At 53.0% G+C, this 22,196-nt stretch overlaps 1 protein-coding gene across 1 annotated transcript in view; it reads left to right on the forward strand.

The window, feature by feature from the left end:
- Positions 1–6: 6 nt before the first annotated feature.
- Positions 7–22,196, forward strand: part of IFFO2 (intermediate filament family orphan 2) — a 49,027-nt gene continuing 26,837 nt past the window's right edge. Inside the window, exon 1 of the mRNA XM_011934036.1 lies at positions 7–95. The gene's annotated coding sequence lies outside the window, so the exon portion shown is untranslated. The remainder of the gene's footprint in view (positions 96–22,196) is intronic.

Below are 22,196 nucleotides of genomic sequence, written 5' to 3' on the forward strand. Positions count from 1 at the left end.
GTGGGCGTGCAGATCGACACCATCACGCCGGAGATCCGCGCGCTCTACAACGTGCTGGCCAAGGTGAAGCGCGAGCGCGACGAGTACAAGCGGAGGTGAGTGGCCGCCCCTCCCCCGCCGCCCTGGGAGGGGGCGCCCAGGTCCAGGCTGCTGCGGAATGCGTGTGCGGTACGGGGGCCGGGCGGGCAGCTGGTCCTGGCAGGTGGGCTGGAAGCTGTGTTTTCAGAGTGCCTTACACATGCCAGAAAGGCCCAGTTATCTAGATCCCAGGATGGGGGTGGGCGCTGGCTACCGTGGGGGCCACCTCGATGCCGTCACTGGTTAGGCACATTGTTTTCTAGGTGACATAATAACAATTTGTGTTTTATGTGATCTCATTTAATTCTCAGCACAATGCAGCGTGTAAGGCAGACTTATCCTCATCTTATAGATGAGGAAACCGAGGTGCAGAAATGCTAGGTGACTTGCCTAAGGTGGCTTGGCGAATGAGTGGTGAAACCAGGATTTCAACCAGAGATTTTAACCACTCCTGGCTAGTCTGTCTCCTAGCATAGGTATTTTTCCCAAGGAAGTAGGAAGTAGGCTCCCCTCCCTCAACAGATGAAAAGAAAAACTCTAACCAACCCACTGCCTTTTTATTTCTTGAATTAAATGAGATCATGTGTTTGAAAATGGATGGATCTGCCCCTGCCCCCTGGGGCCAGCGTCTGCCGCCTTGCTCCAGCTCTAACGTCCAGCTGGCTGGGTTGGATAACCACAACTATAGCAGACTGCTCACAAGCTTTTATAAAATGCCTCCTTTCATCCCTCTTCTCCCCACTCCCTGAGTTTCATGGTTTATTGAGCCCTAACAAACTCAGCCTTAAAAGCCCCCAGGAGAAGATAACGTTGGGCTGGAGACTGGACATTGAATGGACTGAGACCACCATCTCTGGCTAGAACTGGGGTCCAGACTCTGCAGGACTGGCCAGTGCATTCCTGCCCAGCTCAGATTCCCCAGCTGGGAAACTGTCATTGCTTCCTGCCTGCAGTCTGGCCAACAATACTGTCTGCTTGGCTTTCTGATAAGAGGAGAGGGGTCTCCTATCCTCCTCCTCTTCCCATAAGAGGAGAGGGATCTCCTATCCTCCTCCTCTTCCCATAAGAGGAGAGGGGTCTGTCTGGCATCTCAGACCTGGCTGGGGGAGGGGCCCTCTGGCCCTGGCAGTCGCTGTTCCAGGCACGGGCAGCCTTCCACTGGGAGTTATTGGCTCTGAACTCCAGGGTTTGGAGGATGTATTGAGAGGGACCCTTCCTTCCATCTCTAAAGGTCTGCCCAGGGAGCTGGGCATAGGTCTCCTTCCTTATTCTCCCATTGGACAGGCTAGCAACTGGGTAGGATTCAAATGCCAGCCTTATACCTGCTGGTGAGATTATCAAACCACTTGAAATCCTGTTTGCTCATCAGAGAAATGGGAATAATAAAATCTGCCCACAGTTGCTCGAGGGGAGAGCAGGATGGTGATGCTCTTTGGAAGGTATAAAGTAATCAAGCTGATGTTATTAAAGATGATGGGCACTTTGTCAAGCTAGCGGGGAGTAGAAACGCTGAGAGTCCTCAAGCTCTCTCATGCAGCGCCTCGCTTCCTGGGGGTGGGTCTTACACTGCACTGGGAGATGGGCTTCTCTCCTGGGTTACCTCTTTCTCTGGAGGTACTTGAGAATGGCCCACCTGGTGCCCTCTCTCCTGGGTTACCTCTTTCTCTGGAGGACTTGAGAATGGCCCTCCTGGTGCCTTGCCACATAGAGGCCACCTCTCCGCCCCTCATGGTCAATGTCATTGGGGCAGGCTAGGGAAACAGGCACTTGCTCTCGATGGTGCAACTGGGGAGGGATGGGCCGGGCCCTCCTGTCTGCCACTGTTGATCGTGTCGTCATGCCTTAGGCTTGTGTTGTGTTTGTTTTATTGTGTGTATGCTTTTTGGACCTGGCTACTCAGGTGATGGAAAAACCGTGCCCAGTCTTGGAGGGAGATGGGTTGGCATTGAGCAATGATCCATTCAAGTTGCACCCAGGGTGTGGGGTGTGATGTCAGCTTCTCGCGCTGGCCTGGAATGAGACGGTGCTGCTGAGACAGGTGGAGTGTGGGCGTCTCTCTTCCCGCCCTTCTGGGATGCGTGCACACCTCTTCTTCCATGTTTTTTCTGAAGTTGACTCAAGACTTATGTTGAGTTTTTCCAAAGCAAGTATACTCCTTTCCTGGAGCCTCAGTTTCCCCTTCTGTGAAGTGAGGTAGGTGGGCTAGAATTGCAGTCCTTGACCCAGGCTTTCTTAGAGATGCTGTAGGGGTTCCTTGAATATCTAATAAAAATGATCATTTAAAATAACATTAAGACATTGATACAGTTATAAAAATGTGCTCACTCACTTTTAAGTTCTTAATATTAACTCATTGGGTTCCACTAACACACTAACTTGTTAATAGTATGTTTTGGGTACCTCCTAAGAACTTCCTTTGGGAAGGAGGGCAGACGTTTGATAAACCTTTTTTAAAAACTTGAAAAACCACTGGGCTAGATGATCTCAGAGGGTCTTCCCAGCCTTGGCAGTATATAAATCTGAGTTTGCGCTCCCAGCCCGCTTCTGATCCCCTGGCCATAAGAGAAGTCACCATCTAAGGGATGAGACCCAGGTGTCTGCCTGTACTGTTGTGGCCACAGAGGGTTTTAAATCATCCCAGGATGTCTATCACAGAACTCCAAGCAGTGACGCCCAGAAGGGGAAGGTTCCAGGGTTTCCCTGGTCCACGTGGAGGAACCTGCAGCTCCAGAGACCCCCACTTGCTTCCCCAAAGGACAACTTGGGATGTGAAACTCAGCGATCTTCAAGCCGGAGACTTACTGAGTTCCACCTTCGTGATTTCCGGCCACATCTATGTACTACCACCTGTGCTATTACTTACATAAAATATTTTAACAACTTCATTGAGGTACAACTTACATATCACAAAAGCTGCCCATTTTAAGTGTACAAGTCAAATTCACAGAGTCGTGCAGTCATTACCACAATTCCGTTTTAGAGCATTGCATCACCCCCCAGAAAGATCCTTTATGTCCATTTACAGAAAATTCCCATTCCAAGACCAGCCCAGGTAATCACGGACCTGCTGTCTTTCTAGAAATTGGCCTTTTCCAGACATTTCATAGAAATAGAATCATACACTCTGTAGTCTTTGTGTTTGGCTTTTTTCAGTTAGAGAATGTTTTTTTGAAGTTCATCCATGTTGTAGCATGTATCCGTAGGCTGTTCCTTTTTATAGCAAAAAATATTCCTCTGTAGTATAGACCATATTTTGTTTATGAATCCACCCAGGTATTCAACATATTTTAAATTTAAAACATCAACCGTATACCACCTAGCATCATCTCATGTGCCATCAGTGGTCCACGAACCGTGCTTTGGAAACACCAACCCAAACCACAGCCCCTGGCCTGGGGTGCCTGGGCCCTGGCCCCAGTCACCACTGCTTTGGTTTTCCCTTGGCCCAACCAGGTCTCGACCACGTGGGAAATGTGGTCGCTGAAGCCGCAATGAGGACAAGGTTGTCAAGCGTTGATTTGGAAACCAAAACAAACATGTCTACTCTGTCACCACCCAGGACCACTAAAATATCCTGTTCTGACTTTGCAAGCTGGGGGCTTTTCCCTGGAGATTCCCACTGAGTTTATCTGAACTCAACAGTGGAGAGTTCCCTGAGTTGGCATCCAGGAGACTTGGGCTTTAGGTCCAGCTCTGCCACTAGGTGCTGTGTGACCTCTGGCCAACCGCTGCCCTCTCTGGGCCTCAGATCCTCCACCTTTACATGCAGGAGTTCCTGTAGGTGATCTCTCTCAGCTCACTCTCTACTTGAGGTCAGTGACTCCAAGAGGCCCGCGTCGTGGCTGATCTTTCTGCCTCTGGAGACCACAGTGTGTTCGCTGAAGCCTTTCTCTGTTCTGGGCTTCCCCTTCCCTCTCTTGTCTCTGCCCCAGATGACCAGGGTCCAGGCTCCAGGCATGGGCAGTACTGGTCATCCCATCCCCCGGCTTAACTGGTTCAGCCATGTCCCCTCTCTTCATTGGCTCCAAGGAAGGACGCAGGAAAGCTTTCAGGTTGTCAAGAAAAAGGTCCCTCCAGCCTGGCAGCTGCTGCAAAGTTGCTCTGGGCTGGTAGAGGAAGTTGCCCGGCACTGGTAGTGCTGGCCTAGATGCCTGTCAGACAGGGCGACTCTTTTGAGGGCCTGGTGCCCCGTCCAGAAGCCTGTCCAGCCATCCTGGCCCCCTCAGGCCCAGTGTGATTTGCAGCTGGCTGGCCTCGTTCCCTCCCGTGCGAGGGGCTGAGTGTATGCGCCCCCCAGTTGAAGTCAGCTTGGAGCCTGGGTTTCTTTTTTCCTGGTGCCTGGGGTGATTGGAGGGTGGTTTGGGAGCCTGGAGAGACCACTGTGATCATTCAGCCTGGTGGTTTTCAAGTGGGCTTTTTAGATCCCTGGAGTCCATAGCAGGGCGCCTTGGGAGACTTCGGGGACAGTGGGAGGCTGAGTACCTGAGATTTGACCCATGTTGCCCACCGTAACTCCATGCTTCTCTGACTCCCAGACTGTCCAGAAAAGATTCCATTTTAAAAAGTGTTCTGCAGTTTTTGAAAAGAAAGAAACTACTGATTCAGCTGAGTACTTTCATTTTAAAGGTGGGGAAACCAAGGCCCAGAGGGGGCTGGCCCTCTGTGCCGAACTGGGCAGACCTTCCATCTGCTGTGCAGAGCTGGCCTCCCCACCTCGACGTGATGCCCGCATCGTCTTCCCGCAGTCGAGGCTTTGTTATGTTCTTTCCACCTTTTTGTGTGTCTGTTTGAAACATTTTTTTAAAAAGCCACTTTCTGGGATGGGAGGGACTTTTGTCACAGCTATTTCTGACTGTGAGCCGGAAGGGGCTGGGCTGTTGGCCGGAATGAAGGACTCCAAAAAGGGATGGTGGGTGGGTCAGCTGGAGTGTCCCCTGCCCGTTCTCGTCACACCCCAGGGGGGCCCTCAAGCAGGTGGGTGCTGGCCCCTGAATGTCCCAAAGCTCGAATGCTGCCCTGGAATAGAAAGCTGAGGGCTTTATTCCTTGCCACTCCCATTGACACTTTCGTTATTTCTGAAGCTGGCACCGACACGGATTCTTTATTTCTGATTTTCCAGTGAGGCAGCCTTCGATGGCGGAATAGGGTTTCACATCCTGGCTCTGCCACTGTCTGTGTGAACGTGGGCAAGTGGCTTGGTCACTCCAAGCTGCCCGTGGAGCTCCCCGCTTTGTCCAGTGTAAAAGAGGGGTCATCTTGTTGCTCTCCCAGGGATTGAGAAGGAACAAATGAGGTCTGGTGTTAAGGTACCTGGGGCTTGGCAGGTTTTGGGCATGCCTACCCCCACCCCAGCCCAGCCCCCTTCCCCTGGCAAAGGCTGTTCCTTTAATTTACAAGGACTTCTCAGCATGGCCCTGACTGCCTAACAAGTCCATTTCAGGGCACGTTGCCGCTCTCTCTGTCCCATGGAGGCGCCAGAGGTGGTGTTGGGGGTGGAGGGAAAGGGCTGCTTCTTTGTCCAGCATCTAAGAAGGCTGTTTGACCTACTCTTAGCCGTTGATTTGTGCCTCCGGAAATCTCTCGCCATCCCCCAGCCCTTTCTCCCAACTTCCTTTAAGAGAAACACACAAACCCCTCCATCTAGCGCCTCGGGTCTCTTGAGAACTATATTACAGAATCCCTTCGCTGGGTTGGCATTCTCACTGGGGACAAATTTGGGAGTGATTCTCAGAGCCTCAAGCTAGAGGGAGGAGAATGAGGTCCCAGAAAAGAAAAGGAAGCAGGGAGACAGCTGACGCTGAAGATTCCTTCTCAGAGGAATGTGAGGCGGGGCTTTGCCTTGGCGAACGAGACCGGATGCGGGGCCCCTTGTTCCCCCTTCCCCCCAAGTGTATGCACAGTCTCACACACATGTACATGCACACACACACACTCCACACACATGCAGATGCACACACCAGGCTCTCCGTTCAGTCCTGTAGCTCACATCCCCACACATGACTGTGTTTGAAGGACACAGAAGGGTAGACCCGGAATTTGAACACGCCCTTTGCTGCAACGAGATGCGATGCCTTCCAGGAGAATTGATTTAAACTGTGCCATGTGTCAGTGACACCGGAGGCTGTGGGCTTTGCATTTGCAGTCCTGGCTTTTGATCGCATTGAGAGGTGAAAGCCGGCTGGCGTTCCATTTATTTCCTATGTTACGGATGGCTGAAGGCCCGGGACGGGAAGGAGGCGGCCCTGTCACGTCCCTGTACTCAGGATTAGGGTTGTGTTGCTTTTTCCTGACTTTCTGCTGTCAGGCGGTCCTGAGCGCCCACCACCTCCCACATCACAGCCCTCCACACCCGGAGTTGTAACTACCTGGCATGTGTCTGCCCCTGCATCGACTGGAAGCTCTATGGGGGCCGGCTGCAGCTCTGGCTTCGTCTCCCACTGGCAGAGCCCAGCCAGGACCTGGCCAAGGTCCATGCTGAGTAAATACTCATGCAGCAGGGAGGCCTCTGTGTCTGGCTGCTGTGAGCTAGTAGGTCTCCAGGAGGATGAGACAGAAGACCGACGACATAGACCACGTCCAGGGATTCGGCTGCTTGTGGAGGGGATGGCCTGCACTTGGAATCAGAAGGTCTGGGCCAAAGTTCAAAGTTTGAATGAACCCCCAAGCCTGGCAGTGCTGGATGCTGGGGCCCCAGGGCAGGAGTTAAAAGCCGAGTGAGCTTGGGCTAGTCACTGCCTCTCGAGCCTCAGTTTCTTCATCTGTAAAACAGGGATGCTAAACTCTGTGTCTAGAGGTTGTGGAAGAAGTAGACAGGCTCACCTAGCTACAGCACAGCGTGTGTAAATGGTCAAATTCAGAATGATTTCACAGGGCAGAGAGTGGGTGCCCTACAGAGGCTGAGCTGTGCTGGCCCTATGGGGTGGGCAGAGGTTGAGAACCAAGCTGGAAACCGGGAAAGGGTGTCCCGTGCCCTTTGCTGGCAGCATCTGTGGGTTGCACAGCCCTTTGAGCATTGCCAGACTGTGAGGTGCTTAGAAAATTCCAGGCCAGATGGGAGGCTGCTAAAGGTTTGTGACGTTGCGGCCGCCTGCCCACCAGGGGAGTATCCTCCCACCCACACTGGGCACCGGGCGCTTGGCTTCCTGGGCAGGATGTGGTTTCTCATTCTAGATCTGGTACAAGAGAGGGTAGTTGTCACCCAACAGTAAACCTGGCAAATGGCAATGCCTGGTTCTCTCGAGGGTCCGTGGAGCCCAGGTTCTGCTCTGGGTTTGCCTGCAGTGTGGTCTGATCTTCACTATGCCCACCTGGGAATGGGGACAGTGGGAAAGTGGGCTTGCCCAGCAACCCTGTGAAGACTGCATTCTCTCCATAATGTAGCACAATTCCGTGCGTGCCATCTAATCGCTTGCATCTCAGTTTGTTGCTCTCCAAAATGGGGGTGTGGTTTCTTACAAGTTCTGCTTCCCAGGGTGGAGGTAAAAATCAATTCAAACAGTGCAGTAGGAAAACATTTTGCAAAAGGGTTTGAAAATAAATCAATATGGCTTTATGCTCCTGTTTATTCAGCACCTACTTTGTGCTAGGTGCAGTGATAATTATGAGAGCAGTCCCAAGAGGTGGGAAGTGATTATGCTCATTTTACAAATAAGAGGTTCAGAGAGGTGAAGACATCTGTCCCAAATCTCGCCATGAGTCCATCTGGTTCTCTGGACCCCAAGGTCAGTGCTCCTCCCAGGAGGTGGCCTTGTCCCGTGTCCCTGGAGGTTGGCGAAGGCTGGCTCCGGGTGAGGAGGCAGGCAGGAGGCACGGGGTCTCCCAAGCACCTGTCACAATATTGCCACGGCGGGTGGCAGAACAGGAGGCGGCTGCTGCGCTGGGAAGATTTCCTGCTGTCACTTTACAGTAATTATTTCTTGAGAAAGCAAATGAATCACTGGCAGTAGCAGGCAGATGAGGCTCCCGGGCCACTGTAGCAGGCCTGTCCAGGCCCCTGCTCTTTGGAGAAGGTCTCACTGGGGGCTGGCAGGGCTGGCAGGGGAAGAGTTGGGGAACAGGGAACACATATTATGACCCGTCTGGTGATTTCCATGAGGTCTCATTTAAACCCGGTGGTAGCACTGCAGGATGGAAACTGAGGCTCAGAGAGGAGAAGTAACTTGGAAGTCAGGCTCCAGATCCAACCTTTATCCTGTGCTGTACCCAGAAAGGGCCATGCCCATTGCAAGCCACTTTCCTGCTGTGAGCCTCAGTTTTCACTTCTGTGAAATGTCGTCTAGCAAAGCTGGGGCAGGCTGTGGATCTCAGACTCTGAATTAATGCTCTGTTTATCTTGCCCGGCCCCTGAGTGTCCTCAGGGCAGCAGCCAGCCAGAGGTTCTCATCCACGTATCACCAGCAGCAGAGGGCCTTGGGCGCTCTGGAGGCTATTTGGGAGCTCGCCTCCACCCTGGGCTGGAGTCTCCCTAGCTTTTGCTTTCAGTCAGTGCTGTGAACTTTGCCAGGGAACAGGGAAGTTGTTACAATCATTTGGTGCCTCTTGTTGGGGAAGATGAGACTGCTGGGTGTGGATGTCTGAGGAGCCAAAGAGGTGGTGTTCTCAGAACAGTGGCTGAACACCCACCATGGGCCAGGCCCCTGCCCTTGATAACTCGGAATCTGGGGACATAGACAAATGTGTCATGCCATGTGGCAGCATCACGTGATAACAGCATGTGCCCAGTACCTTCTCCAACAGTGCTTGTGGATAGTAGGAGCACAATAAACATGTATTAGTTAATGAATTTCATTAAATATTTATACAACATTTACTCTTTGCCAGGCTTCATTCAAAGCGGTTTGCAAACATTTAATTCATGGAAGCTCTAATAACCCTGTGAGTTGGGTACTGTCGTTAGCCCATTTTAGAGATGCTAAAACTGAGCCACAGAGACAGGGGAGGGAACTGGGCCAAGACACCTTGAAAGTGGCAAGCCCAGGCTGGGTGTGGTGGCTCACGCCTGTAATCCCAGCACTTTGGGAGGCTGAGGCAGGTGGATCATGAGGTCAGGAGTTCAAGACCAGCTTGGTCAAGATGGTGAAACTCCGTCTCTACAAAAAAATAAATAAAATTAGCCAGGTGAGGTGGCAGGTGCCTGTAATCCCAGCTACTCAGGACCCTGAGGCAGGAGAATCACTGGAACTTGGAGGGTGGAGGTTGCAGTGAGCCAAGATCGCACCACTGCACTCCAGCCTGGGCGACAGAGTGAGACTCCATCTCAAAAAACAAAAAACAGAAAACAGAAAAACAACAACAAAAAAAGAAAGTGGCAAGCCCAGATCTGACCCCAGAAAGTCAGGCTCCAGTTCCAACCTTAAACCTGTGCAGTCCCAGAAAGGGCCATGTCCATTGCAAGCAGTTTTCCTGCTTGAGCCTCAGTTTTCACTTCTATGAAATGGGAGTAATAAATCTGACCTCATGATGCTGTTTGGAAGACCGTCTAAAATGATACCTGTGGAGCACTTTGAAAACTGGCAAGTGGAGTGCCTGTAGGGACTAAATCCTTGGGAGTCCTGAGCTCTACCCGCACTGAGGTTTCTTTTCCAACTTCCTGTGCAGCCTGAAGCTCTGTGAAGCTCCATGAAATGTCTTGTCCTCTCTTGCCTTTACATTCACACCTCCCCTGGATTCTGGGATGGGATGTTGGACAGAAACCTGCTATGTTAGACAGCTTAGGGGAGAAGCTTCATGTGGAACCCAAAAGCTGGGAAGAGAGGAACCTGCAGCGTATATTTCTGCTGCCTGTCAGCTCTGAGACCTCGGGAGAGTCACTTTGCCTCTCTGAGCCTCTGTTTCTTATCTGGAAAGTGGGAATGGTCACGCTGCATGGAAGGCAAGTGCGATGATGGTGCTCTGATTCCGGCTGCCGTGGCAAAAATCACTAAATAAGGCTGGGGGTTCTGGGGAGAGGAGCTGAGCAGGAATCGAATGGCATTTGGGCCTTTGCCCTGGCAGGAGCCCCTCCACGTGGCCGTGCTGGGGGTGGGGCCTGTCTCTGAGATGCTTGCTCAGCGCTCTCTGGCCTGCGTGCTCCGACTCTGGGATGTGTGTTCACACAGACCCTGCTCATCTGCTGCTCGATGGAGAGAGGCCCCTGCAGTGGAGACAGCGCCTTCCGCCCTCTTAATTGGCCATCTTTATTACTTGGGTTATTTAAGACGGTTCTTGGCTCGCTGCCGCCTGTTTGCTGCCTTGGGGGAGGGGAAGAGCTACTGGTCTAAGTAGACCTTGTGAAATTCCCCGGCAGACAGGCTCCTCTCTGTATAGGGTTAGCCCATCTTCCCAGGGCCCACTGGCACCCCCTTTTTGCACCTGACCCACTGTGGTAATAGGCAGAAGGCCATCTTGGGGGTGGTAGTGGAAGCTTTAGGGAAAGCTTGTTGCAAAGTCAGGACCAGAGACTCTTGGAGGTCAGGGTGGGGCACTGGTGGGACACTGGTGAGACCCTGGGGTGCCCCAAACCCAGGGATTCTGGAAGGTACCCAAGCCAGTTTAGAGCCAGTCAAGGAAGGCTTCCTGGAGGTGACATCACCTAGGTTGTTTTTGGAAGGTTCAGTAAGAGTGGAAGAGAAGGAGAAAGGGTGCTCCAGATAGAGAGGACAGCTTGTCCAGGAGCCTGGAGCGGAGCTGCTGTGCAGGACACAGTGTGGAGCTGCTCCTGGTTCCTGGGCTTGAGCCTGGCACTGCCAGAACTTGGCCTGTCCTGTGCTTGCTTCTTCCCTGTCTTGTCCCCTCCTCCCTCCTCACGCTCTTCTTGGCTCTCATTTTCTGTCTTGCTCTCCTTTCCTCTCCCTCTTTCTTGTTTTGGGCACAAGCAGTCCTCCTGCCTCAGCCTCCCAAGGAGTTAGGACTACAGGCACACACCACTACACCCAGCTAATTTTTTTTAAAAAAATAATTTTTGTTGAGATAAGGGTCTCGCTATGTTGCCGGGGCTGGTCTTGAACTCCTGGCCTCAAGTGATCCTTCTGCCTTGGCCTCCCAAAGTGCTGGGATTACAGATGTGAGCCACCATGCCTGGCCGAGTCTTGATATTACATTGCAGTTGGTTTCACACTTGCCTTTAAAGAAAATCTTAGCATTTAAAACATTAGGACTTAAAATTTGCCGAGCGTGGTGGCACGCGCCTGTTATCCCAGCTACTTGGGAGGCAGAGGCAGGAGAATGTCTTGAACCTGCGAGGTGGAGGTTGCGGTGAGCCAAGATCTTGCCACTGCGCTGCAGCCTGGGTGACAGAATGAGACTCCATCTCAAAAAATAAAAATAAAAATAAATAATAATATAAAACATCAGGACTTATCTGACTTGGAGACTGAAGGTTTGAACTCAGCAAGCTACTGCTGGCAGAGCCAGTATTATTAACCTGGTGCCAAGTTGAGGGACCTCCAACTTGTAGGTTATTCTTTTTCTGAGCCCTAAGGCATAATTCAATTGTGGGGAATTAAAAAGAAATTGCTTCATTTGCTTTGCTTCATGTTTCCTGTTGGCCCATGATTTGGGCCTTCTCTTGGGTGGGAGCTCTGGCTCTTAGGTGACACTGCTTGGAGTTGTTACTGCTCTGAGCCTCAGTTCTCTCATCTGTAAAATGGGGATGACAGTCTTAGCTGATGAGGTTGCAAGGATTTGATGTTGCCTGCAGAGTGCTAAGTGTGCTGCTGGCCCCTCAGCTGTTACCACTCCCTCCCTCCTGCCCTGGCCTGGCTCCCACCAGCCCCCAGGCCCCAATTTGTACATACAAAAACATGTGCAAATCCCAAAGTACTATTTGTCAGGCCACATCCCCAGACAAGGAGCTCTGGAAACATAGCTTTTGTGGGGAATGAAGGATCAGCCTCTATGGTTCACCCAACTCCAACATTCTAGGCAAAGTTCTCAAGCCTTCCAGCTCCAGGGCTTACCCGGGAGATGAGGAGACAGGGCAGCCTTTCCTGGGCCAGGCTCACCAACACCCTGTGGGTCTCATCATTCCATCCCATCTCATACAAAAGGAAAACGGGGCACAGTGAGAACTGCCTGCTCCCTCCCCCTTTGGCTGAAGACTGGCCTTTTGTGTTCCGAGCACTTCCTCTCCCCAGGAGAGCTGCCTGGGCAGCGAGGAGGAGGTCATGTCCCCTCTCTTCTCGAGCAGACTGTCAGCACAGGGTGACTGGGAAGGCAAGACCTGGCATTCAGGGCTGTGTCCAGCGCAGGGTGTCGCCTGGAGCCTGTGGCTCCTAGGAGGGCCTGATGGAATGTGGACACGAATGGGGAAGTCTTTCCTGTCTGTCTCAGCCTCCCCGCGGTGTGGATTTGGAAGCAGCCTCAGGGGGTCACATTGCTGGTCTGAGGTCTCACTATGAGGTAGGGCCAGGACCAGGATTCGAACCTGCCTCTTGCAGACTGTTACCGAAAGTACTCTCTGCCGCACGCGCGAGCTCATTCTGGCAGGCTGAGATACGGGAGTTGAAAGACAGGGGTTCAAACCCTGCCCTGCGCCCAGCAGCAGAAAGGCAGCTGTTCCTCCTTCTGGGCCTCCGGAGGCGATGGGTAGATGGTTTCTGTGTTTCCATAGACTGCCTTGCGAGGCCTTGTGGGTGAAGGGCCCACTCTCAGACCTTGGCAGAGGAGTGACGTTGAAGGCTGGCTTGGCATTGTTTTTCCAGGGTTGACGTCAGGGCAGCTGGTTTAGGGTTTCATCTGTGAGACAAAGGCTGCTTTGTAGCTTCTGCCCGGTTGAAGCCCAAGCACATCACCCCCCAAGGTGGGAAACGAGGTGGAAGGGACTGCAGGGCCCAAACAGAGAAGCCTTGGGAGGCTTGGCTTATGCTCAGCCCCTCCAAGAAGGGAGCCAAGATCTCATAATTCTATAGCCATCTTGCTCACTTCCCAAGAGCACCCTGTATACCCACTGCAGTGTTTGAAGCCTCACACATGTGTTCTCTGGAACATCGCACCACTCCAGCAAGGTGGCTGTGGGTATGTCCATTGTACAGATGAGAAAACTGAGTCGTGCCAGGTAAAATGACTTGTTCCTTGTCAAAGCTAGAAAGTGGGAGAGTGGGCACGTGACCTCAGGTCTCTGGCTTCCAAGATCACCACTGGGTTCCACCACTAGAGTCTCGTGTTGCACCCAGCTTTGGAAGACAAGATACCCTAGAATCAGACTGGAGCAGATAAACCTCATGGGTTCTGCGGGGGACCTGGAGCTTTCTCTTGTCGGGATTCAGAGTTGGGTCACTGCTTTGAGCACGTGTTGTGTATTTGTATCTGCATGTGTGGGTATTTGCACATGTACGTACAAGTTAAAGAAGGGAATTGGATACTGGAGGGTCTGTATCACTGGCAGGTGATTCTAGGGAGGCCTTGTGGGCAGGTGTAAGGAGTCATCCCAGGGATGACTGGACCTTCTGCTCTTCTTTGCCAGGATTACCCCTACTTGATCATTCATTATTCCATCCATCTGTCTGTCCGTCTGTCCATCCGTCCATCCATCCAACCATCCATCCATCCATCAGTCTGTCCATCCATCTATCCTTTTCTGGGCCACTGTGCTCAGGCCCTATGCTTGGGCTTTGGGGATGATGCTGCCTGAACTAGGAGTTTGCGGAATCTGGGGAGCTTGCCAAGTGACTGTTAAATCAGGGCTGGAAGAGTCCTTAGAGATTGGTTAGATCTTTTCTCTCCCTTATGTCAGAGTGGGACCGTGACTTGCCCAAGTTGCATGGCAAGTGGCGGAGCTAGGGCTCAAAGTCAGGTCTGTAGGTCCAGCCCCAAGTTTCTGCTTCTCCGCTGTGTCAACAGACAGCTCTCACTCCTGGCCGGCAGCCCCCTTACCTAGCTCTTCCCTCCTCTGCTGTTTTGATGTGTTCTTGGCTTTTGGGGAGTTGCTGGCAGACTCTGTTCTGAGAGACTTCCAGAGGTGTCTACTGAACCAGCATGCAGGCCCCACACTGGGGCCAAGCTTGGCCATGCTCTGCCCTGAGATGACACCCTCCCGCGTCTGGAACAGCCGGTTGGCTGAGCCCCTGAGGGGAGAGACTCCAAGGCCCTGTTTACTTTACCCTACTGGACACTGGCTTCTTTTCCTCCAGGGGTCTCCAGAGGTCATCTGTTCCTTCCTCATCTTGGGGCTAGGACCATTGCAAATCCTGCCTGAAGATCTTATTGTCTAGGAAGCACATTCCAGAGCCCTTTCTGAGACAGGCCGTCCAGTGTCCTCGTGGCCTTTTCCAGGGAAGTGCTTCCTGGTGTCTAACCATAATCCCTACTGCTGCCTTTCCCCCTTTTTTTAGCCTTTCACAGAGGAGGAAAGTGGTTGGACATCAATTACCTGGTGGTTCTCAAGGCAGCACCATTATCTTGCTGCATACCCTCTTCCCACCTACAATCTCCCTTTTCTCCATTTCCTGAGAGACTGTGCCTTGACTCAGATACAAGTTGAGACACAAACTTCATGCAGAAAAGATCTGGCTGTTCCCTGTAGGATCCCACAAGTTTCTGGGAGGAAGGCACATTCCTTTTTCAGGAGTCATGGAGCCCTCTGAGCCAGAAGTGGCCTGGATCCCAGGGATCACTCTGGTCCCATCTTTCCTGACAGGGAAACTGAGGCCCAGAGAGGCTGAGCAACACATCCACAGCCATTCAGCCAGCCTGTCTGAGTTGGATGTCCTTCTTCATGCGGCAATGCTGTTTCTATGGTTTGGGCAGGGGGCTTGATAAAGGTGGCTGGTGGCCTCTTGGCCTGGTGGTCCCTGCCGCAGACAGATGTCCTGGAAGCAGAACAGCCAGCCCATGTGGCCCCAGAGGGCTCCCTGGCCTGGAATCAGTGCTCCTGCCTGCTGGTTCCCTGGGTTGGCAGATTCCTGGCGGTCCTGGGCTGCCCTCAGGGCCAAGCAGTGGCACCTCCTCCGCTCCCACCCACCTTGTGGCTTCCTTTCTCCCACAGCCTCCCAGACTCCCTTTTGGCCCTAGAGGTGCCAGGGAGGCCCCTCACCTCCAAGGGGAGAGGACAGGAGGCCTGAGTGTACACCAGTGATTAAGTTGCCAGGGGGACACTGGCTCCTGTGGCTGGGGCAAGAAGGGGTTAAGCAGTGTTGCCTGCCAGGGCTGGACTCCCAGCTGGTGTCCCAGCCCCTGGGGCCAATGAGGCCATCTGGCCTGACAGATACCACACTGTGTCCCATCTGTCCCAAGGCAAAGTCACCAGGAGGAGACTGCCTACTGCCTTTGAGGGCCTGCAGGGGTGGGCATGGACCCTGCTGTCTGTCCCTGGGGGGCCAGGCCAGTTGGGAAGGGGCTCCCCACTGGGCAGGCTGTCCTCTGGCCACGCTCCCTGCAAGGTCTCCCTAGCTGCGAGGTGGGGGAGTCCGAGTCCCTGATGTGGTTGGAGCTTCCTTGTGCAGAAGGTCTAGAGAGGTGCAGGGATGGACTCAAGGCCACACAGTAAGTCAGCACAGGCAGAGCTGGGCTTCCCCCAAGGCCCTGCTGGTGGCTATGCCCTGTGGCTCCAGCTCACAAGCTCATTCATCCAGTCAGTACCGGTTGAGGGCCTACTATGTGCTGGGCACTTGGTCACTCGATACCAGACAGTTCCCCAGTCCCAGCATGGGAGAGGGAACCCAGAGGCAAAGCCTCTAAGGGGAAGCGTGGCGCAGCTTAGCCAAGCCCAGGGCCCTGGATGCTGTAGCAGCCCTCCCAGCAGCCTTCCTCCCAGCCTTCCCAGTAGCTAGAGCAGGGACTTGCTCGCTAGGAGGAGCAAAATAATGTTAAGCACTGGTGTTTATGATCTTGTGGGGTCTTCACCATCCAGGGAGGTGTAGGTACTATTGTTATTCCCATTTTACAGATGAGGAAACTGAGGCTCAGAGAGGTAAAGTCGCTTTAGCAGATCACCAGCTGGGGAGCGGCTGAGTTGGACACCCATCCCAGCTCTGCCTGAACTCAAAGTGTTTTGGGATAAGGGGCAGGAGACGGCTGCAAATGGCCTCCCCTCCTGGCTTTGCCCCAGCCTGGCTCCTTCTTGCTGCGCTGGCCTGGACCATCTCCTTTTTGGCTTTTTGCTGAGTCCTGGCTGGGAATCCTGTGGCTGGAGGCCCAAATCTCAGGGGGAAGAGAGCCCCCCGCTGGGTTGGAGTTGAGAAGAGAGGCTGCGCTGGTGCCGGTTCTTTTGCATAGCTGGGGTTGCCTCCCCTGTGTGGGGTGCCCAGCAGTATCTGGGCAGCACTTGGGGGATTTCCCTCGGAGGACCCTCCATCCATCTGAGGGCCCCAAGGCTCTGCCCTCCAGTGGGGGCTGGGCCAGGCTGATGGGAGCCTCCATAATGCTGTTATGATTATGTGACCCTGGGTGAGTCACTGCGCCTTGGTGAGCCTCAGTTTCCCCATCAGCAGAATGGGGGTGAGGAGATGACAAGCTCCAATAAAGATGGCCTCCAAGGAGCTTTGCAGTCACGGAAGGGTCCCTGGGAGGCTTTGCTCCATTTCATTCCCCGTCCCATCTTAAGGGGACTGAGTTCTCTCTCCAGCCCCGTGGGTCGGTGGGAGGAACACTCTTGTTGGTGTGTTGTGGGGTTGCCTGGTGCCCTGCCTCTGCACTCCCCACTGGTTCACATCAGGTGGAACGCCAAGGCCGGCCATGATGACAGGAGCCTGGGATTAAGTAATGAGTCCATCCCCTTGAGCTGTATTTAGTCACTAATTCTTTTGGTGCGCGTGTTTGCAGTCTAATTACCTGTCTCAGCTGCGCTGGAACCTGCCCCTTCCCAGCCTGTGAGGACGATGATGGCGCTGCACAGACAGGTGGCCGTTGCCCTGTCACCCATCCTCGGTTGCACAAGCCCCACGTGTCTTTTGTTGGCTGGGTCCTTGTCACTCTTCCCTCTTCCCTCCTGGAGATTGCTCTGGAATGTTCTCCTCCCCTTACCAGCCGCATGGCAGGCAGCTCCTAGTCTCTGGAGTTGCACTGAGCCGGTCACTGCTTGTGTGGGACCTTGGACGTATCACCTCCCACCTCTGAACTTCAGACTTCTCATTTATGAATGACCTGGACATCGCCGTCTGATGTCCTAGGATCCTGTGTTCTGTGCTCTTTTTTTTTGGCCACACCTGGAGCCAGTTTGTGTTTGCCCATCCTCATTTAATCCAGGTGGGGTCATTCTCACCCATTTTACAGGTGAGGAGACTGAGCCCTAGGGAAGTGACTTGGCTTAAGGCCGCAGAGCCTTGCTTTCAACCCAGGTGTGCTGACTCTCGCCTGGTGGGCTCTGCCTGGCTGCCAGCCCCTCATTTTTTTCAGGCTGCACATGATAAGGAAAATCTGGGCTCCCAGGCAGCTGGCTCCAGGGCGGCTGCGGGTGAGTAAGTATGCGGGAGATTACCCTGAGGTGCCCTACATTTACCTCCAGGGCAGCACAGTCACTTGGAATAAACAGTGGAGAGACCCAAAGTACATATTAGGTTTCCAAAATAGCCTTGGGAGTTGCTGTTTTTCTCAAAGCTGTAAACATATCCCTGGGCCGGGGGGCCTCTCACACTCTCCTGAGCACAGACCCCCTGGGCCTCCTGCCTCTTGACCTGAGTGCCCAGACCTGCTGCCCAGACCCCCTGCTGGCTTCCACTTAAGCAAGAGCTGGAGCCCTGGAGACTGAGAGCCGGCAGACACTGGGGATGGGGACGGGGTGGAGGGTTCATGGGGGCTTGGCCAAGCCTAGGCAGAAAGACAATGTCCTGGGGATGGAGAGTCGTGGATACCAACTTTCCCATCATCTGCCCCATGCAAGGTAGGCCCAGGCTTCAAGGTGCAGAGAAGAGAGTAGCAGAGTTGGCCTGGACTGTGGAGGTTGTTTGGGGAAACAGCAGGGAGGGGCTGGCAGGGAGGCCATGTCTAAGGCGACAGGGCTGCATTGGCCTAGATTGGATCTCCTAGAGAAGGCTCTGGAGATGACACTTACTGGGCCTTTTTAATCCAGTGAATATTTATGGAGCCTCCTTGTGCCAGGCTCTGTGCTGGGCATTGGGGTTGCATTTGTGACCCAGAGATGGGCCTGATCTTGAAAGAGATGAGGGCCGGGCACAGTGGCTCACACCTGTAATGCCAGCACTTTGGGAGTCTGAGGCGAGAGGATCGCTTCAGCCCAGGAGTTTGAGACCAATCTGGGCAACATAGTGAGACCTCGTCTCTACAAAAAACAGAAAAATTAGCCAGGTGTGGTGGCGTGCACCTGTAATCCCAGCTACTTGGGAGGCTAAGGCAGGAGGATCCCTTGAGCCTAGGAGTTCGAGGCTGCAGAGAGCCTTTGTTGTGCCCCTCCACTCTAGTCTGGGCACACAGCAAGATCTTATCTAAAAAAAAAAAAAAAAAAGACAGAGGGAGAGAGAGAAAAGAAAGACGAGTTAGGTAGAGGAGACCAGCAGGGGATCAGATACCTCAGTACCAAGTGGCCCAGAGGCTTTGCAGTACAGAAGAGTGGCACTTGACCCTGACCAGGGAGTCGGGGCGGCCTCCTGGAGGGGGTTGTAAGCTGGGTCATGAAGTCACGTCAGGTAAGGGAGAGAGAGAGGAAAATGACAAAGGGGAAGGGGTGTAGAACCTGTTGGGCAGAGAATGCAGCACATGCCTTGGAGGTCTGATGGAGTTTGGCACAGGGGGGCTGGAGGTGTGGGGGGGATGCTATTCAGCCTTACTCTACGCTAGCACGTGGCCTTGTTCTCCAGGACTTATCACCCACCAGGTGAGACCTCTGTCTACCCTTTTGGAGAAGAAGTGTCTGGCCCATTTCTCAGATGAGCCTGATCTCCCAACCCTCGCTCCTTGGGGAAGGTAGAGGGCCACTGGTAGATGAAGGCAATATTTTGACTAATGAGGAAACTAAGGCACAAAACATTATTGCTGCAGAGGGATACCTGGACATGTATGCAAATGTGAGGGTATGAAGGTGTTCACAGTCTTGTTTAGATTGCAAGGACTCTGCGGTGACAGCAGAGAACCCATCAAATCACTGGCCCTGCAGCCACCTGCTGTGTCACCTGCTCGGGAGGATGCTGCCGTATATTGTTAGGTGGAAAAAAACACATTTGAAAACCACATATGGTCGCATCCCATTGTCGTTAAAAAACAATCTCATAAGAAGAGAAAATCTCATAAGAAAAAGTTGGGAAGGATATACAGCCGATGTTAACCGTAATTGTCTCAGGGAGGGGGATTCATTTGGGTGGATTTTACATTGGTTTTATCTGGCTTACCTGTTTTTTCCTTTTCTATGTCTTGTGTAATCATTGTAAACACTCATGCAATTTAAAGCAAGGGTAACATGAGCAGGTATTTTTGTCTTTTAAAAATTTAAGTGGTTTTGATGTTTTGAGCAGGTATACATGACATCATTCAAACTTAAAAAGATGCAGAAGGAGGGGAAATTCTGACACACACTACAACATGGATGAACCATTTATGCTAAATGAAATCAGCCAGGCCAGGCGCGGTGGCTCATGCCTGTCATCCCAATACTTTGGGGGGCCAAGGTGGGAGAATTGCTTGAGCCCAGGAGTTTAAGACCCGCTGGACAGCATGGTGAAACCCCATCTCTACAAAAAATAATTTTTTAAACTAATTGGGCGTGGTGGCTCATGCCTATACTCCCAGCTACTCCAGAGGCTGAGGCAGGAGGATTGCTTGGGCCCAGGAGGTGGAGGTGCAGTGAGCTGTGATTTTACCACTGTACTCCAGTCTGGGCAACAGAGTGAGACCCTGTCTCAAAAAAAAAAAGAAAAGAAAAGAAAGAAAGAAAAAGAAAGAAGAGAAATAAGACATTCACAGAAGGACAAATACTATCTGATTCTGTTTACACAAAGTACCCCCAAGTCGAATCCACAGAGACAGAAAGTAAAAGGGTGGTTGCCAGGGGCTGTGGGGAGAGGGGTATGGGGTGCTACTGCTTAACAGGTACAGCGTCAGTTTTGCAAGACGGAAGAGTTCTGGAGATGGATGGAGGTGATGGTTGCACAGCAGTGTGAATGCACTTAATGCCACTTTAAAAATGGTTAAGATGGTGTGTTGTGTGGTTTATTTATTTATTTATTTATTTATTTATTTTTGAGACAGGGTCTTGCTCTGTCACCCAGGCTGGAGTGCAGTGGTGTAATCTTGGCTCGCTGCAGCCTTGAGGTCCTGGGCTCAAGCAATCCTCCCACCTCAGCCTCCTGAGTATCTGGGAATACAAGCGGTACCACCACACCTGGCTACCTGGCTAAATTTTTTGTATTTTTTGTAGAGATGGGGTTTCACCATGTTGCCCAGGCTGGTCTTGAACTCCTGGGCTCAAGTGATCCACCTGCCTCGGCCTCCCAAAGTGCTGGGATTACAGGCGTGAGCCACCGTGCCTGGCCTGTTATGTGTATTAAGAAAAGATACAGAGAGGACAGAGTGACAGTTCTACCCCATAATCCCCAGTCACCCACGTGCCCCATGAAGGGAACCGATGATTTCAGTGTGATGGCGGATGCTTGGTTTCCTCCCTCCTGCCCCTGGGTACAAATGGGCAGTGGCAACTTGGATGGGGCCCTTCACTCACGGGTAGAGGAAGATGCCCCCTGGCCCAGGGCGAGCATTTCCTTCCATCCCCGCTTGCCTGGCCACAAGGCAGCCAGTGCCCGGATCTTCCCACGCTTCTTGGGTTGAAGGGATTGAGGATCTGAGGCTGCAGGAGCCAGAGGTCCTGCCCCGGCGAGAGCTCCGGAACTCGCCTCCCCTCTCTCAGTGAGAAGAGAATTCTCTTAATCCACTTCTGTGTCCCCAGCACTTGGCTCCTGGGTGAGCACTTGGGAAATGTTTGTTGATTCTGTCCTGGGGGAAGAAGATGAAATGTAAGCCGGTAGCCAGCCTGAGTTGGGCTGTGGGAAATATTCTGGGCTGCCAGGCCTGGGTGTCTCCAGAAACACCCAATCCTTGCTCACGAAGGCTCTCTCGGTGCCGGATCTTGTGCCCGGCACTGGGATGCGGTGCCGAATTGGACACAAGGGAGATGGGACGTCCTCCTGTGTGTCTTGACAGCCCGTGTGTTGCCGGGCATTGGTAGCAGAGGAGGCTGGTTTGGCACCCAGGTACCCTGCCTCATCCCTGGGGCCTTGGCCAGTCTACCCAGAGGAGCTGCCCTCCAGCTGAGTTACCATTTTCCATGGCAGGGAGGGCAGCAGAAAGGCCGTGTTCCATGACTAATCATAGCTTCCATCTATTGAGCATTTACTGGGAGCAGGGCACCGTGCTAAGTGTGAAATGTGTGTTGACTCATCTACCACAACAACCTGGCAAGGCAGGTGCTTCCGTTAGCCCCTGCTCAAAGCTAGGGGACCTGGAGCACAGGCGGTTAAGTGCTTGGCCCAAAGGCACACAGCTCAGAAGTGCAGACCCTCTGCGCCTCCTGGCATCCTGGTCTAGTGGGGCCACGGGTGAGATCTCTGCATTCAGTGCCTGGGGGCCCGATGGCAAGCTGCAACCTCCCCGCAGCCCCATGATTTCCATAGCGCAGTGGAGCCAGAAAGAAACAGACCATTTTCCAGACCACAGCAGTAAGGGCGCTGCTCACTCAGACCCTGGAGCTAGTGACAGGGAAGGCAGAGAAGGGACGAGAGCCTCCGTTTATTCGGAGCCTGTGTATACCCTCCTTTTCACAAACTGTAGCAGCCTCCAGAGGCGGGGGGATCTTTATGATGACCAAATGGGGAGGCTGAGGGATTGGAATCACTTGCCCAGGAGCGTGTGGTTGGTACCGTTGGGATTTGAGCCTTGTTCCATCCAGCTCCGGAGCTTGGCGCCTTTCTCGCTCACCACGTGCCGGCCCCAGCTCATCGCCTTGGCAGTGGAGGTGGTGGTGCACCGAGGCATTCCTGCACCTGGGTTCTCTGGCGCTGAGAAATAAGTACATGGGCAAAGTGACTTTTTTTCTGGGTCAGTGACTGTGATCCCCATGTGTACACATCTGTGCGTCTGACCCTGGCATTGTAATCCGGGGGCATTTTCCAAGTGATGTGCTAGGGGTGTGGTCAGGGAGTGGGGCTTATGGAGCCAACGAGACACTGTCAAACCAGAGAGAGGCTTGGGAACCATATGGA

This window comes from Colobus angolensis, unplaced genomic scaffold, assembly GCF_000951035.1.
Source record: "Colobus angolensis palliatus isolate OR3802 unplaced genomic scaffold, Cang.pa_1.0 Scaffold130, whole genome shotgun sequence".
Taxonomy (NCBI): Eukaryota; Metazoa; Chordata; class Mammalia; order Primates; family Cercopithecidae; genus Colobus; species Colobus angolensis.